General features: G+C 45.4%; 1 protein-coding gene and 1 long non-coding RNA gene across 2 annotated transcripts in view; both read left to right on the top strand.

The window, feature by feature from the left end:
• The window catches only part of LOC137562809 (uncharacterized), a 45,838-nt gene extending 39,311 nt beyond the window's left edge, over window positions 1-6,527 (top strand). Inside the window, exons 4-5 of the long non-coding RNA XR_011030196.1 lie at window positions 3,823-3,855; window positions 6,501-6,527. This is a non-coding gene — a long non-coding RNA (uncharacterized lncRNA). The remainder of the gene's footprint in view (window positions 1-3,822; window positions 3,856-6,500) is intronic.
• Window positions 6,528-12,289: 5,762 nt separating this feature from the next.
• Window positions 12,290-17,687, top strand: part of LOC137562808 (adhesion G protein-coupled receptor E1-like) — a 103,355-nt gene continuing 97,957 nt past the window's right edge. The window contains exon 1 of the mRNA XM_068274516.1: window positions 12,290-12,314. The gene's annotated coding sequence lies outside the window, so the exon portion shown is untranslated. The remainder of the gene's footprint in view (window positions 12,315-17,687) is intronic.

The following is a 17,687-nucleotide window of genomic DNA, read 5'->3' as shown; positions in this document are numbered from 1 at the left end:
AAAAAAGAATAGAAGTCTATATTGTTAAAATGTATGGTGGGTTTCAATTGCCTATGCGGTTTTCAAAAGATCCGTTTGTTAATTTTGTTTGCAATTTTGAATTATAAAGTTAAAATTAGAGATGAGCCTCACTGCAGTTTTTTACTTACCAGGGGCTTCCTCCAGCCCCATAAGCATGGATGTGTCCCTCACCATCCTCCTCAGCGTTGCCGTTCTCCCGCAGTAAAACCCCGGCAAGCGGTTCAGTTGGACTCAGTCTGACTGAGTGACGTCAGCCGGGGCTTTCTGCGCTTGCGCAGAAGGTCCATGCATGCGCAGAAGGTCCACCACTGACGTCACTGAGCCGCTTACTGGGCTCTCCGTGGCTGAACGGGACATTGTAGGAGGACAGTGAGGGACACATCCATGTTTATGGGGCTGGAGGAATCCCCGGGTAAGTAAAAAAAACTGTTGTAGGAATCATCCCTGAGTCTCTTTTTTTTTTGGTTTAGGGAGCTCTACTTGTCCTTCTGATCCTCATAAAGAATTTATGGGACTATTTGGTGTAAGTGGAACACCACTAAGGATATACTTACTACATTAGCCTCCCACTATTTCTACGAAGCTAGTACACGGGCAGGAGTGCAGACACAAGAAGAAGAGAGTGTCTAAAATATATAATACAGTATACTGGTTAGATCCTGGGTTGCCAGCAACCACACAGACTCAACTGTAAAATGTGCTTATGCTGGATTCCAGTTTTCCAGCTTTCAGTATTGCATACAAATTTTCGCCAAAGCCATTTTCATATAAAAAATGCTAGGTTTGATTCGCAAAAAAATAGGCTTGTATTTTTCCAGTTTTGTAAAAATGAGATATTTTTACTGCAATAACGATATTTTTACCGTGAAAAGCACATCACAGAAAAAAAAAATATTTTACTGCAACAATTTTACCACAAAGATGCAAAAAAACAACAACAATATTTTACTGTAAAAATGTGCAAAAAAACTTGAAAAATAAAATGAATTTTCAATGGAATTTTCGCTTGAAAATCAAATTTAACATTTTTTTTGTGAAAATGAATGCAAAAACAATATTGGCATATTCTCTCATCACTGTAGGCTTAAGGTCGGTTCACATAACAAAACGCGGACGGCCACGCATGCGGAACGCAACGCATGCAAACGCACGCCATCCGCGTTTGTATGCGTTGCGTGGCTGATCCCATCACTGAAAAGTGAATGGGACAGCCGCGCGTTTTTGCAAAATCTGCGTGCAGCGTGCGTTCTCGGACCGCACAGTCCGGAACGCATGCAGTGTGAACATCAGACAGTGCACTCTATGCACTGTCTGATGTCGTGCGTGTCGGCCTCCTGCACGTGTTTCCAATAAGGTCCTAGGTGTTATTGTCCTGCTATCTAATTAAAGGACCACTATTGCGAAAATCGTAAAATTTTAAAATAAATGTACACATACAAAATAAGAAGTCCATTCCAAAGTAAAAAGAGCCATAAATTACCTTTCTCCTATATTTCTGTCACTTACAGTAATTAGTAGAAATCTGACAGAACCGACAGGTTTTCGACTAGCCCATCTCCTAATAGGGGATTCTCATGGTTTTGTTTATTTTCAAAAGCACTTAGTGAATGGCAGTTGCTCTGTCCAGCTGCCAAAAAAAAATGTTCAGCGGACAGACCGGCTGGCCAGCATCTTTTAATAAATCCTTTCCAGGGAATGGCTTTATAAAGAATAAGAGTCTTGCTGAGAATCTCCCATGAAGAGATTGACTAGTCCAAAACCTGTCGGTTCTGTCAGATTTCTACTACCTACTGTCAGTGATAGCAACATAGGAGAAAAGTAATGTATGGCTCATTTTATTCTGCACAGTGGCGGCGCCAGGGGGTGCTCAAGCACCCCCTAAATTTGTCCAAGCACCCCCAAAGCACCCCCTGGCGTGAACTGACTTCAGGCGTCTAAGAGACGCCGAGTCAGTTCACAGCGGCAGCCCGGAGCAGCAGGCAGGGCTACGGTAAGATGGCCGCCCGAAGCCCTGCTCTGCAGACTGCAGTGCAGGGCGTCGGGCGGCCATCTTACCGTAGCCCTGCTAGCTGGATGCAGGCTGCTGCAGGAAGGAAGAGGATCGTGGGAGCTGAGCTGCGCGCCACAAGGAGGTCGGAAGAGGAGGAGTTTGGAACAAGAGGTCTTCTGACTAGGTGAGTAAATGGGTTTTTCTTTTCTTTTTCAGGTGGTGCTGCTGATTGTGGTCAGATCTGATAAGGATTGTGCATATTGGGGTCAGATCTGATAAGGATTTTGCATATTGGGGTCATATCTGATAACGGTTGTGCATATTGGGGTCATATCTGATAACGGTTGTGCATATTGGGGTCTCATCTGATAACGGTTGTGCATATTATTGTCATATCTGATAACGGTTGTGCATATTGGGGTCATATCTGATAACGATTGTGCATATTGGGGTCATATCTGATAACGGTTGTGCATATTGGGGTCATATCTGATAACGGTTGTGCATATTGGGGTCATATCTGATAACGGTTGTGCATATTGGGGTCATATCTGACAACGGTTGTGCATATTGGGGTCATATCTGATAACGATTGTGCATATTGGGGTCATATCTGATAACGATTGTGCATATTGGGGTCATATCTGATAACGATTGTGCATATTGGGGTCATATCTGATAACGATTGAGCATATTAGGGTCATTGAACGTGTTTTTTGTTCAAATCTGCTCACATTACGTATATTTTTTTGAGAAAACCTGCACAATTATGTGAATTTTCTGGGGAAAGGGTCACCAAAACTTGTGCCCTCTGTCTTTGCGTTGCACTTTTAAAGGGAACCCGAGGTGAGAATAATATTGAGGCTGCCATATTTATCTCCTTTTAAGTAATACCAGCTGCCTGGCTGTCGTGTTGGTCCTCTGCCTCTAATTCTTTCAAACATAGACCCTGAACAAGCATGCAGTAGGTCAGGGGTTTCTGACAATATTGTCAGAATTGACAAGATTAGCTGCATGCTTGTTTCTGGTGTAATTCAGTTCACTACTGCAGCCAATAGATCAGCAGGGCTGCCAGGCAACTAGAATTGTTTAAAAGGAAATAAATATGGCAGCCACCATATCACTCTCACCCTGGGTTCAATTTAAATTACAGTTAGCCCCGCCCTCATTCGGTTGTAGCCACTAGCCACACCCATTTTTGCCGCGGCGCGCTCCCCCGGAAATTGGTCCAGCACCTGCATAGCACCCCCTAAAAAAATTCCTGGAGCCGCCACTGACTCTGCAAGAAAAATACTTCTTATTTTGGATATGATCACACACATTTTACTATTTTTCGCAATAGAGGTCGCCATATACAGTTAGATTGCCATACAATATAGCAAACAGATTAATCCCTCTCTGATGTGAATCTGATCAAAGTGGGATAAAATCCTTCCACACATGGCACACAGATTTTCAATAAATTTCACCATGAACTCTATGGAAAACCTATCAAACTGCAGCATTGCACTGTTCCATACATTGCAATGCTATGGGCCGTCGGTCTTCTGCTGCTCTCCTGCAGTGTCCCACAGACATAAAAAAATTACCATTTGGTCGAATTGCAATTTCAATCGGTTTTTGCCATGGATCGATTGAAATTACAATCAATATGGCTCATTGTGGCACAGGTAACCTGCAGATTTGATCACGGTGTGCAAATCTGCCGTTAAAAATTGATGCGTGTATGGCCAAAAGCTTTATTAAGAAAAAAAAATGAGATTAAGAAAACAGAACATGAAAACGTAATAATGTAATCTTATATTTTACAGATGAAGAAGATTCTCTCGATATTGACTTTTCAGGTACATTTTGAAATAATTGCAACGAAAATGTTTGCTACGCATGATAATTTGAATGACTGTTGTCCCTTTAAGGAAACGTGACCTCCAGACATAGATTGATGTACATGATACTCTTTTTGTTTGAACTTACATCATTTGATTAAAGACAATTATTAAATGATTAATTAATAAAAAGGATAATTATTAATTACTAGCTTTAAAGTGTACCCGAGCCAAAATACAGGATCAAAATCAGATACATGTCTTAAGAGAAGGCAGCCTCAGGATGCTATTGAGGCCTTCCTCGCTGCTGTAAAGCCCCCCCCCCATTGCCGAGCGCGGCCCCCCCTCCACATCTAGGTTGCGCGGCTCTTCTTCATAAAGCGTGGCCGCGCAGTTGCTGCTTGAGCCCGCGCATGCACAGTACCTCGGAACCTACACCTCCGGCTTACTGCGCATGCGAGGGATATTATAGGGCTATTGCGCGGCCACGCTGGAAGAAGAAGAGCTGCGTGGCCACAATATAATTAGCGACAATGCATTATCGCTAATCTTCTGGGGGGCTGCCCTCAGTGGCGGGGGACAGCAGACCACCGAGGGAAGCCTCAATAGGATCTTGAGGCTTTCGTCTCTTTAGGTAAGTATCTAATTTTGTAACCGAACTTTGGCTTGGTTACTCCAACCCCCCCCCCCCCCCCCCCGGCAAATACACAGACAGCCTCACAGAGAGAGCAGATAAATCTGAGAGCACAGAGGACGTCTGTGATACAATAACACTGCACACAGGGCGTGCCTGGAGGGGGCGTGGAGGGGGCGTGAATACTTTGTCCCCATTACAACAGAGGCAGCCCCTTCCTCCGGAGCCTCTACAAGGGTTGACAAAGGAATTTGGATGAGATCCAAGTAAGGATATTTCAGAGACTGTGAAACTACAGAAGGCTGCAGTATTCCAGAGCACATTACAGCAGGAATAGGAACTTTTAGGATAGAAGAAATAAGGCTGACATTTTTGTTACAGAGTCTTTTTAACATCTAATATCAGGCTTAAGGCCCGTATCCTTCACGTCATTTTACCGTTTATTTTTTCGAAGACCAGCAATTTTTTGAGAGACGAGCGGTCATTTCCATGATCTTGCAACGTGGATACAGGCAGACAATCACGTGAGCGATGTGTGCCGATAACGACCGTAAAAGCGTAATGGAGCTTTAAAGTCCCCGGCAACTCCACGCAATGTACCACGATTGCTTGACTTCCCGTTCTCGCTCGTTGTGCGCCGACATGTAATGTTGCGTGCAGGAAGAGGAATCGCACATGCTCGTCGTCAAGGGACATCACTGGACCCATCGGGTAGTGAGTACTCAACTTTAGTATACTACAACTAGTAAACCTAATACTAATATTTTTGGGAAACTTAGGTGGAAACCACACAAACACACATGGAGCAAACCTTTAAATACCATGCAAATTGTGTCTTACGTTGAATGGAATTAGGGACTCTTGTGCTATAATTAGGACCCATTCACACTGGTGCAATTAGCGGGCAATTACCCCTAATCGCAGAATAGCCGCAGCCCAGCCAGGCACAGTCCCCCATCATGCTCCCATGTCTGGGAGCGTTCTGTGCTCGCTCAGTACTACTGTGCAGGTGCAGAATGTTCCCAGGGACAGGAGTGCTCCTGGCTGCACATGTACAAAGAAAGCGCAACTCGTCCTGGCTTTCGGGCCGTATTGGGGGGAAAGGAGCCACCCGGGAAGACAGCGCGGGACTTAGCGGCCTCAAGCAGTGGTTTAGCAATAGCGGGTGCAGAGGTTGCTACCACATTAGGGCCTTTGGGCCAGAGGGGCCCTGAAGGACCTTCCCTCAACTACAGTGTTAGCTCTTCATATGTCCTGTGCTGGTAATAATCACTTCTATAGATGCTTTACACAGTAGTAATCATTAACAAGCTGTTCCCCATCCCCTTCTTGCACCTCTAACCCTGTGGTTGTAATTGGCAGGTTTAGTGCGCTGTATCAATTGCCATGTATAGAGTGCTTGGTGGGTGAGGGGGGCAATGAAAACTTACACCGGTGCCCATAGCTCCTTAGGTACGCCACTGACCTCAAGGGGGCGTAAGGAAGCCCCAGGTAAGTATAGAACCTGAGATTGCTTTCATCTCAGGTTTACTTTGAGGGATTGTGTACCGATCGATCCCTGCTGGACAACAGAAGTTACAACAGAAGTTACGCCATGTGTGCCGGGCTTTATGCAAGTCCCAAACTCCATCAAGGTCAGGAATTTGGATTATAATAACATTTGTAAAGCAAACAGTGAGTCACCTGTCATCCCCTCCTCCAAAACTGGCCCATATGCAATTCTCCTGAGTTATCTCCATGGAGATCATTTTTATATTCTATTTAATATAATGTAAATTAATATAATTTCTATATTATATTTTTCCTATCCTTTTTAAAATAACTTTTCTGCATTTGACAATTGTAAAAGTACCAAAAAGGTAATTTATGGCCCATTTTACTCTGGAAGAAACATACTTTTTATTTGTATGTGTTAGCATTTATTTTAAATGTTATCTTTTTTCGCTATAGTGGTCCTATAACAATATTATAACTATGGTATGTTACCCATTGTATAGTGATAACATCATTTATTTCTATACCAATGCAGGTGATGCCAGTGGCGCAACACCAAGCACAGTGGAAATTGGTGAGCTTATTATGTGACTGTGATTAATATGACTAAAATTCCTGTTTTTGAAGTGTTTAGACATTTTTTTTAAATACAGACTCCATGTTTATGTTGAGCATAGCTCTTTACCTCATACCAGTTATATCAATAACCCATATTTCTGCACAGAAGTGTTCAGACTGTATTGTCTTAATCCTGGTTTTCATGCAATAATAATTTAGTTAGATGTGTTGTATTATAGACAAGACACAGAACAGCTATATCTCACTGTTCTCCTGGAAGACTCAAAGCACCAGAGCTGCAGCCACTAGGGCATGCTCAGTTGGCAGTAGCAGTGATAGGGAGTCCTGCCCAAGGCCTGCTTACTAAATAGGTGCTTGCTTACTGAACAGGAAAAGCCAAGATTCAAACCCTGGTCTCCTGTGTCAGAGGCAGAGCCCTTAAAGAAAAGAAGAGATGAATGAAAAGCCTGTTTTTTACTTACCCGGGGCTTCCTCCAGGCCCATAAGCATGGATGCGTCCCTGGCTGTCCTCATGCGTGCCTCCAGCAGTACAGCCAGAATCCTCCATTGAGCCGCAATCAAACCCCGTTAGACAGCTCAGTCGGGCTCAGTCTGACCGAGTGATGTCAGCCGGGACCAACTGCGCTTGCGCAGAAGGTCCCCTGCTGACGTCACACAGCCGCTTACCGGAGCAGATTGCGGCTGAACGGTGGCGCTAAGGAGGATGGCGAAGAACGCACCCATGCTTACGGGGGTGGAGGAAGCCTAGGGTAAGTAAAAAACATGCTTTTTATTTTTCTCTGGGTCACTTTAACCAGCACACTATCCAGCCTATATTAGTACTGTATTAGTAGTGTGTTAGCCATCAGTAAAAGCAGGAGGATTTAAATCTGGATAATATTTATTGGCGAACTTAACCACTTCAGCCTTCAGTCGTTTTCACTTTATGCATCCGAGCAATGTTCACCTCCCATTCATTAGCCTATAACTTTATCACTACTTATTACAATGAACTGATCTATAGCTTGTTTTTTCCGCCACCAATTAGGCTTTCTTTGGGGGGTACATTTTTCTAAGAGCTACTTCACTGTAAATGCATTTTAACAGGAAGAATAAGAAAAAAACGGAAAAAATTCATTATTTCTCAGTTTCAGCCATTATAGTTTTAAAATAATACATGCCTGTAATGATCGGTGTAACACAGAGAGGATCTGACTACCGGTGATCTGCAGTATCACTGGAAATACAGATATATACCTGATTATTGATGATCTGCAGTATCACCGATAATCAGATATACAAGCTAACCTCTGGACACCTGAGTAGAGTGTTTGGTGCAAACAGTAATAATGAGAGGACTGGGCCTCAGAGCAGTAAGGAGTACTGGACTCTCCCGGAGGGAGGAGTCAGGCTGAGAGAAGGAGTGACAGAACGAGAGTGACACTCTAGAGGAAGTGTCACTATCAGGACTGGGAACCGCCTCTAACAGTAAGGTCGGTTCTCGAGGTCGGACAGATCAGGTCGTAACCACACGGACAGACAAGGTACAGATTCAGAAGGCAAAGGCGGAGTCTAAAGTACAGGCAGGGTTCGGCAACAGGGTATCAGAAATATCGGGGTACAAAATCAGAAGGCAGATGCAGAGTCTATGGAACGAGCCGGGGTTCGGCAACAGAGTATCAGAATGACAAAGTACAGGATCAGAGTTCAGGAGAATGGTCAGGCAGGCAGAAGGTCATAACAGATAATCACAATCAAACTAGTACTTTAAACTATCAACAGAATCTAGCTAAGTGTAGGATTACAGCTCCAGCTGGTCCCGGCACACTTTCGGATCTGACTCAGGTCTGCGTGCTACCACGTAGTGATCGCAACGCCAGACAAAGAACAACTGAACAGCCAGCAGTATATATACCAGAACACTCTCCAGGCCCCTCCCTAATGCTGGACCAATGAGAGGTGTAACCACTGTCAGCTGACCGGCCTGGTCAGCTGACTCACTTCTGGCTGTTATAAGCTCTGCCTCTGTGCACGGGCGCGTGTCACTCTGAATCTTGGTGGACTATCAGTCCCAGCCACACCACTACTGTCTTGCAATGTATCCATTGGACCGGGCGTGGGAGCCGCTGCACCGCTCACTACACCAGTGGCGGCTTCCCCACGCTCAGCCCCCTTGTCAGAGACACTGCCATGCGGCAAGTCCGCCGCCTCCAATGCGGATTCCGCCGCTGCCAATGCGGATTCCGCCGCTCCCAATGCGGATTCCGCCGCTCTGCCTATGCGGCATGCGGCGGTTTTTCCGCGTTGTGACGCCATGCTGGACGCGGAAATAGCCGCCTCACCCTTAGAAGCGGCGGCTTTTCCCCGTTTCTTCACAATGCCTCCATAATTAAAACTCACGTATTGTATTTGCCCATATGTCCCGGTTATTACACCGTTAAAATTATGTCCCTATCACAATGTATGGCGACAATATTTTATTTGGAAATAAAGGTGCATTTTTTCCATTTTGCATCTATCACTATTTACAAGTTTAAAATAAAAAAAAAAATATAGAAATATTTCATCTTTACATTAATATTTAAAAAGTTTAAACCCTTAGGTAAATATTTACATGTTTTTTTTTTAATTGTAATGTTTTTTGTTTTTTTATATTAAACATTTTATTTGGGTATTTTTGGGAGGGTGGGATGTAAACAATAGTTTTATAATGTAAATGTGTCTTGAGTTTTATTTTTTTTTACTTTTAGTTGTAGTTTTACTTTTTGGCCACAAGATGGCGGCCATGAGTTTGTTTACATGATGTCACTCTAAGCGTAACATACGCTTAGAGAGACGCATGGGGGAGGCAACAGCCAGAAAAAGTGCAGCTTCCGAGAGAAGCTGTCGCTTTTTAAGCGGGGGAGATGAATCAGTGATCGGGCACGATAGCCCGATTCACTGATTGCCTGGCTAACGAACCGGGGGCCGGGAGCGCGCGTGCACGCACGTGATTGGCCACGGGAGCGCGCGGTAGCGCACATGGTTCCTGGACGTAGTTTCTACGTCCAGGAACTAAAATAGGTTAATATAATTTCTATATTATATTTTTCCTATCCTTTTTAAAATAACTTTTTCGCATTTGACAATTGTAAAAGTACCCAAAAGGTAATTTATGGCCCATTTTACTTTGGAAGAAACATACTTTTTATTTGTATGTGTTAACATTTATTTTAAATGTGATCATTTTTCACGATAGTGGTCCTATAACAATATTATAACTATGGTATGTTACCCATTGTATAGTGATAACATCATTTGTTTCTATACCAATGCAGGTGATGCCAGTGGCGCAACACCAAGCACAGTGGAAATTGGTGAGCTTATTATGTGACTGTGATTAATATGACTAAAATTCCTGTTTTTGAAGTGTTCAGACATTTTTTTTAAATACAGACTCCATGTTTATGTTGAGCATAGCTCTTTACGTCATACCGGTTATATCAATAACCCATATTTCTGCACAGAAGTGTTCAGACTGTATTGTCTGTCTTTTAATCCTGGTTTTCATGCAATAATAATTTAGTTAGATGTGTTGTATTATAAACAAGACACAGAACAGCTATATCTCACTGTTCTCCTGGAAGACTCAAAGCACCAGAGCTGCAGTCACTAGGGCATGTTGCTGTATACTACAAGCTTATATGATCCAGCTGTACATTCATTCAGTCTGCTCCTTCCTGCTGGGGATCTGTGCTGCTGAAGTGAAGTGTGGCACTCGTCACACCTTCTCTGCATGTAAAGCATGTGACAGACAGCAAACACACAGACAGCCTCACAGAGAGAGCAGCTAAATCTGAGAGCACAGAGGATGTCTGTGATACAATAACACTGCACACAGGGCGTGCCTGGAGGGGGAGTGCATACTTTGTCCCCATTACAACAGAGGCAGCCCCTTCCTCCCGAGCATGGACAAGGGTTGACAAAGGAATTTGGATGAGATCCAAGTAAGGATATTTCAGAGACGGTGAAACTACAGAAGGTTGCAGTAACCCAGATCACATTAGAACAGGATTAGGAACTTATAGGATAGAATAAGGCTGAAATTTTTGTTACAGAGTCTCTTTAACATCTACTATCAGGCTTAAGGCCCGTATCCACCACATCATGTTCCCATTTATTTTTTCGAAGACCAGTAATTTTTTGAGAGACGAGCGGCTATTTTCATGATCTCGCGACGTGGGTACAGGCAGGCAATCACGTAAGCGATGTGTGCTGATAACGACGTAAAAGTGTAATGGAGCTTTAAAATCCCCGGCGACTCCACGCAATGTACCACGATTGCTTGACTTCCCGCTCTCGCCCGTTGTGCGCCGCCATGTAATGTCGCCATGTAATGTCGGAAGAGGAATTGCCACATGCTCGTCGTCAAAGGACATCACTGGACTCATCGGGTGGTGAATACTCAACTTTAGTATACTACAACTAGTAAACCTAATACTAATATTTTTGGGAAACTTAGGAGGAAACCACACAAACACACATGGAGCAAACCTTTAAATACCATGCAAACAGTGTCTTACTTTGAATGGAATTAGGGACTCTTGTGCTATAGTTAGGACCCATTCACACTGGTGCAATTAGCGAGCAATTACCCCTAATCGCAGAATAGCCGCAGCCCAGCCAGGCACAGTCCCCCATCATGCTCCCGTGTCTGGGAGCGTTCTGTGCTCGCTCAGTACTACTGTGCAGGTGCAGAATGCTCCCAGGGACAGGAGTGCTCCTGGCTGCACATGTACAAAGAAAGCGCAACTCGTCCTGGCTTTCGGGCCGTATTGGGGGGAAAGGAGCCACCCGGGAAGACAGTGCGGGACTTAGCGGCCTCAAGCAGTGGTTTAGCAATAGGGGGTGCAGAGGTTGCTACCACATTGGGGCCTTTGGGCCAGAGGGGCCCTGAAGGACCTTCCCTCAACTACAGTGTTAGCTCTTCATATGTCCTGTGCTGGTAATAATCACTTCTATAGATGCTTTACACAGTAGTAATCATTAACAAGCTGTTCCCCATCCCCTTCTTGCACCTCTAACCCTGTGGTTGTAATTGGCAGGTTTAGTGCGCTGTATCAATTGCCATGTATAGAGTGCTTGGTGGGTGAGGGGGGCAATGAAAACTTACACCGGTGCCCATAGCTCCTTAGGTACGCCACTGACCTCAAGGGGGCGTAAGGAAGCCCCAGGTAAGTATAGAACCTGAGATTGCTTTCATCTCAGGTTTACTTTGAGGGATTGTGTACCGATCGATCCCTGCTGGACAACAGAAGTTACAACAGAAGTTATGCCATGTGTGCCGGGCTTTATGCAAGTCCCAAACTCCATCAAGGTCAGGAATTTGGATTATAATAACATTTGTAAAGCAAACAGTGAGTCACCTTGTCATCCCCTCCTCCAAAACTGGCCCATATGCAATTCTCCTGAGTTATCTCCATGGAGATCATTTTTATATTCTATTTAATATAATGTAAATTAATATAATTTCTATATTATATTTTTCCTATCCTTTTTAAAATAACTTTTCTGCATTTGACAATTGTAAAAGTACCAAAAAGGTAATTTATGGCCCATTTTACTCTGGAAGAAACATACTTTTTATTTGTATGTGTTAACATTTATTTTAAATGTTATCTTTTTTCGCTATAGTGGTCCTATAACAATATTATAACTATGGTATGTTACCCATTGTATAGTGATAACATCATGTATTTCTATACCAATGCAGGTGATGCCAGTGGCACAACACCAAGCACAGTGGAAATTGGTGAGCAGCTTATTATGTGACTGTGATTAATATGACTAAAATTCCTGTTTTTGAAGTGTTTAGACATTTTTTTAAATACAGACTCCATGTTTATGTTGAGCATAGCTCTTTATGTCATACCGTTTATATCAATAACCCATATTTCTGCACAGAAGTGTTCAGACTGTATTGTCTTTTAATCCTGGTTTTCATGCAATAATAATTTAGTGAGATGTGTTGTATTATAGACAAGACACAGAACAGCTATATCTCACTGTTCTCCTGGAAGACTCAAAGCACCAGAGCTGCAGCCACTAGGGCATGCTCAGTTGGCAGTAGCAGTGATAGGAAGTCCTGCCCAAGGCCTGCTTACTAAATAGGTGCTGGCTTACTGAACAGGAAAAGCCAAGATTCAAACCCTGGTCTCCTGTGTCAGAGGCAGAGCCCTTAAAGAAAAGAAGAGATGAATGAAAAGCCTGTTTTTTACTTACCCGGGGCTTCCTCCAGGCCCATAAGCATGGATGCGTCCCTCGCTGTCCTCATGCGTGCCTCCAGCAGTACAGCCAGAATCCTCCATTGAGCCGCAATCAAACCCCGTTAGACAGCTCAGTCGGGCTCAGTCTGACCGAGTGATGTCAGCCGGGACCAACTGCGCTTGCGCAGAAGGTCCCCTGCTGACGTCACACAGCCGCTTACCGGAGCAGATTGCGGCTGAAGGAGGCACTAAGGAGGATGGCGAAGAACGCACCCATGCTTATCTGACTACCGGTGATCTGCAGTATCACTGGAAATACAGATATATACCTGATTATTGATGATCTGCAGTATCACCGATAATCAGATATACAAGCTAACCTCTGGACACCTGAGTAGAGTGTTTGGTGCAAACAGTAATAATGAGAGGACTGGGCCTCAGAGCAGTAAGGAGTACTGGACTCTCCCGGAGGGAGGAATCAGGCTGAGAGAAGGAGTGACAGAACGAGAGTGACACTTTAGAGGAAGTGTCACTATCAGGACTGGGAACTGCCTCTAACAGTAAGGTCGGTTCTCGAGGTCGGACAGATCAGGTCGTAACCACATGGACAGACAAGGTACAGATTCAGAAGGCAAAGGCGGAGTCTAAAGTACAGGCAGGGTTCGGCAACAGGGTATCAGAAATATCGGGGTACAAAATCAGAAGGCAGATGCAGAGTCTATGGATGAGCCGGGGTTCAGCAACAGAGTATCAGAATGACAAAGTACAGGATCAGAGTTCAGGAGAATGGTCAGGCAGGCAGAAGGTCATAACAGATAATCACAATCAAACTAGTACTTTAAACTATCAACAGAATCTAGCTAAGTGTAGGATTACAGCTCCAGCTGGTCCCGGCACACTTTCGGATCTGACTCAGGTCTGCGTGCCACCACGTATAGTGTTGGGCGAACAGTGTTCGCCACTGTTTGGGTTCTGCAGAACATCACCCTGTTCGGGTGATGTTCGAGCTCGGCCGAACACCATCAGGTGTTCGGCCAAACCGTTCGGCCACATAGCGCTGTGATTGGCCGAACAGGTCATGTGGTTCGGACCCGAACGCGCTCTGATTGGCCGAACGGTCACGTGGTTCGGGTAAATAAATACCCGAACCACGTCATATCTCCGCCATTTGTCTGTGGGTTTAGCTTTGGGTAGACAGGCAGGGTAGTTCGCTCTCCAGCCACGCTAGCCAGGGTCCCCCCCAGTCATTGTGTGTCGCTGCTGGGAACAGTAGTACACCGCTCGCTCAGCCACACTATATATAGCATTGTTTACTGCCACTGTGTACCTCGCTCAGCCACACTATATATAGCATTGTGTTTACTGCCACTCTGTGTACACGGCTCAGCCAGACTATATAGCATTGTGTGTACTGCCACTGTGTACCTCGCTCAGCCACGCTATATATAGCATTGTGTTTACTGCCACTCTGTGTACACGGCTCAGCCAGACTATATAGCATTGTGTGTACTGCCACTGTGTACCTCGCTCAGCCACGCTATATATAGCATTGTGTTTACTGCCACTCTGTGTACACCGCTCAGCCAGACTATATAGCATTGTGTGTACTGCCACTCTGTGTACACGGCTCAGCCAGACTATATAGCATTGTGTGCACTGCCACTCTGTGTACACCGCTTAGCCAGACTATATAGCATTGTTTACTGCCACTCTGTGTACACGGCTCAGCCAGACTATATAGCATTGTTTACTGCCACTCTGTGTACACCGCTCAGCCAGACTATATAGCATTGTGTGTACTGCCACTCTGTGTACACCGCTCAGCCAGACTATATAGCATTGCGTACTCTGCCAGTCAGTGTGTATATTGCTGGGATCAGTAATACTCCACTCACCGCCAACCACTATATGAGCTCACCATGAGTTCCTCAGAGACCTCCGCTGTGAGCAGCACTCCCAACAACAGCAACAGCCAACGCCCCACGCAAGCTATAACATCCACCCCAGCAGCCAGTGGTCAGCAGCAGCCCTCCCCGGAGGAGAACGTTGTGTCCATCGGTCCTTCGCCAGAGCGATTAATGAGGGCTGCCATTGAGGAGATGATGGGGCCTGATGTGGAGGAGGAGGTCTGGCTCAGGCCAGCATCCCAAGTTAATGTTGGGGACGATGAGGGGTCTGTGTCTGGGGATGTTGGGGTGGCAGAGGTGGTGGGTGGGTCAGACTCAGTAGAAGAGTTGTATGATGAGGATGATGATCGGGACCATCTGTATGTGCCTCAGAGTCCGACCCCAGAAAACATGTTGTATCGTGTGTTTAGGTACTAAAATCTGTGTTCCCACTTCCCAGTACTGCCCGCAGTGCCCGGGTCCACGGATCCATATAATTTTTTGGGCAGCACTATCAAACTGTGGTACTATGAGTGAGTTGCCATGGTCCTTCTGTGCTGCCTGTCACACTCACCGTCTGTCTGCAGATGGATTGTTCAACACAGCTACGCCATCTGACATGTAGTCCTGGACCTTGACCATCTTCTCCAGGCGATTGGTGTTGGAGGACGTGGAACTGCCCGATTGCTGTTCTGTGGGCTGCTGCATGGGTGTCAGAAAATGTTCCCACTCCAAGGACACTGCCAATACCATTCCCTTTTCGGCACTAGCAGCAGCTTGTGTTCTTTGCTGCCCTCCTGGTCCTCCTGGGTTTGCTGAAGTCAGTCTGTCGGCGTACAACTGGCTAGAGAAGGAGGAGGATGTCAATCTCCTCTCTAAAGTCTCCATCCTCAAGGGCCTGCTGGAATTGTTCCATTTTTGACCTGTCTGACACTTTCTTCAATCAGTTTTTTAACATTGTGTTTGTATAAACTGGGTATAAACCCAGTAATTGGTGTTGTCCAGATTCCAGAATAATGAATAATAATGAATAGTGAATAATGCGCGGGCCGCGTTCAATGCAGTCTAGCATGAATTGAGCCATGTGTGCAAGAGAGTCCTGCCAGACTCCTCTGTCTTCATGTTCTTGTGAGCGTTGTGATTGTTGTGATGCACCATATTCGTCACCAGCATCACTTTCTTCCTCTTCTGCTGTCCATTCCCGCTAAATTGTGGAAGTCCAACGTGCACCGCTCTGTCCCTCGGCAGTGGGGGCATCCAATTCCTGCTCCAACTCCAGCTGTTCCTCGTCCTGTTCTTTGTCATAGCTGGGACCAGCGTTTCCTGAGGCAGGTTGCCTGATGTTGGTATCATCACGCTGATGGTTTTCATCTTCAGAATCCCCCACTTGCATCATGCCAGCGGTTTCCATCTTCAACATTGATTTCTTCAGTAAACACAGCAGTGGTATTGTAATGCTGACTGTAGAGTTGTCACTGCTCAGTCACGCAACGTGGATTGCTCAAAATTTTGGAGGACTTGGCAGAGATCCAACATGGTGGCCCAATCAGATCCACAGAAGCTTGGTAGCTAGCTGCTGGAATGCGCCTCGGCACTGCGCAAAAGCGTGCTAGCATGTGCAGCGTAGAATTCCAGCGCGTAGGGAGGGACATCACCCAGCGAGCGATGGTGCGCTAGATTAAAGCGCTCCTGCATCTCTTGGTGAGTCCTTCAGAAGCGGTACTGGACTTTTAACAATGTTTTTTTTTTTCCTTCAACAGAAGATCTGCCACGTTGGAGTGAGGAGGACGCCGCCAACCCCGACACCAAGCTGAACCCCGGCGAACTCCAAGCAGAGGATCTTCAGGAACCCTCAAGGCTTTGAGCAAGCTGAGGAGGATCAGCAGTCCCGACTAGACCTCTCCTCATATGCGACTGAGTGCAGTGGAGCTCCCCAGAACAACCTCTCAGTTGTCACTTTGTCACTGGTCACTTTGTCATTTTGTCACTTGTCACTTTGTCACTTGTCACTTTGTCACTTGTCACTTTGTCATTTTGTCACTTTGTCACTTGTCACTTTGTCACTTGTCACTTTGTCATTTTGTCACTTTGTCACTGGTCACTTTGTCACTTTTCACTTGGTCACTTGTCACTTGGTCACTTGTCCAGATGATCTCGGTACACCTCCTGCGATTCAAATTCCTGCACACATTGCTCTGGGATTTGGGTGTGATGAATGATGCATCTAACTGGCCACCGGAGGCAATTAAGGCCTTCAAAACATTGAAAGCAGCTTTCTGTTCTGCCCCCATTTTGCGTCATGTTGAGTTGTTGACGTCATGTTCATCCTCGGCCTCGCCTTGCATTTCAGTGGGAGGTGCATTTTCCACAGAAAAAGGTTGTGAATCCGGGCACAACATTTGTGGCTGTTCCATTGACCTTTCTCAGGTAGAAGATTGTGGGGGTGGGAATAGCTCCTCCGAATAGCCCATTGTGTCCTGAAAACTACTCATTGCATTGCTTTGCGCACACATTTTTTTGTCCTCATGCAAGGCCTGAGTTGCACCTGAAAGCGTGGCCTTCTCCTCCTGCGCCTCCTCCTGTTCCATCACGTCTGCTGCTGCTGGGTTAGCGTTGACGCCCGGTCCCTGTTTATTGAACCTCTTATCTTTATTACATTTATGACTGCATGGCGGTAAAAAGCATGCTATCCGCACGCTTCTTGTCCTCATGCAAGGCCTGGGTTGTTGTGTCTCAAAAAGCATGGCCTTCTCCTCCTGCGCCTGCTCCTGTTCCATCACGTGTGCTGCTGCTGCTGGGTTAGCGTTACCGGTCCCTTTTCCTGGAACCTCTTCTCTGTATTACATTTATGACTGCATGGCGACAAAAAGCATGTTACCTGTGCAAAGAAACATGACATTTTCCACATTTAAAAGACAGTTTTTCCTTTGAAACTTTACAATCAATTTTCTCAAAAACTATAAGCTCTTTTTCAAATATTTTTTTTCCTCTTGTACCCACTCCCAAGGTGCACATACCCTGCTAATTTGGGGT

The sequence above is a fragment of the Hyperolius riggenbachi genome, chromosome 3, assembly GCF_040937935.1.
Source record: "Hyperolius riggenbachi isolate aHypRig1 chromosome 3, aHypRig1.pri, whole genome shotgun sequence".
In the NCBI taxonomy this organism is placed as follows: Eukaryota; Metazoa; Chordata; class Amphibia; order Anura; family Hyperoliidae; genus Hyperolius; species Hyperolius riggenbachi.
This window is presented reverse-complemented; position numbering and strand designations above follow the sequence as displayed.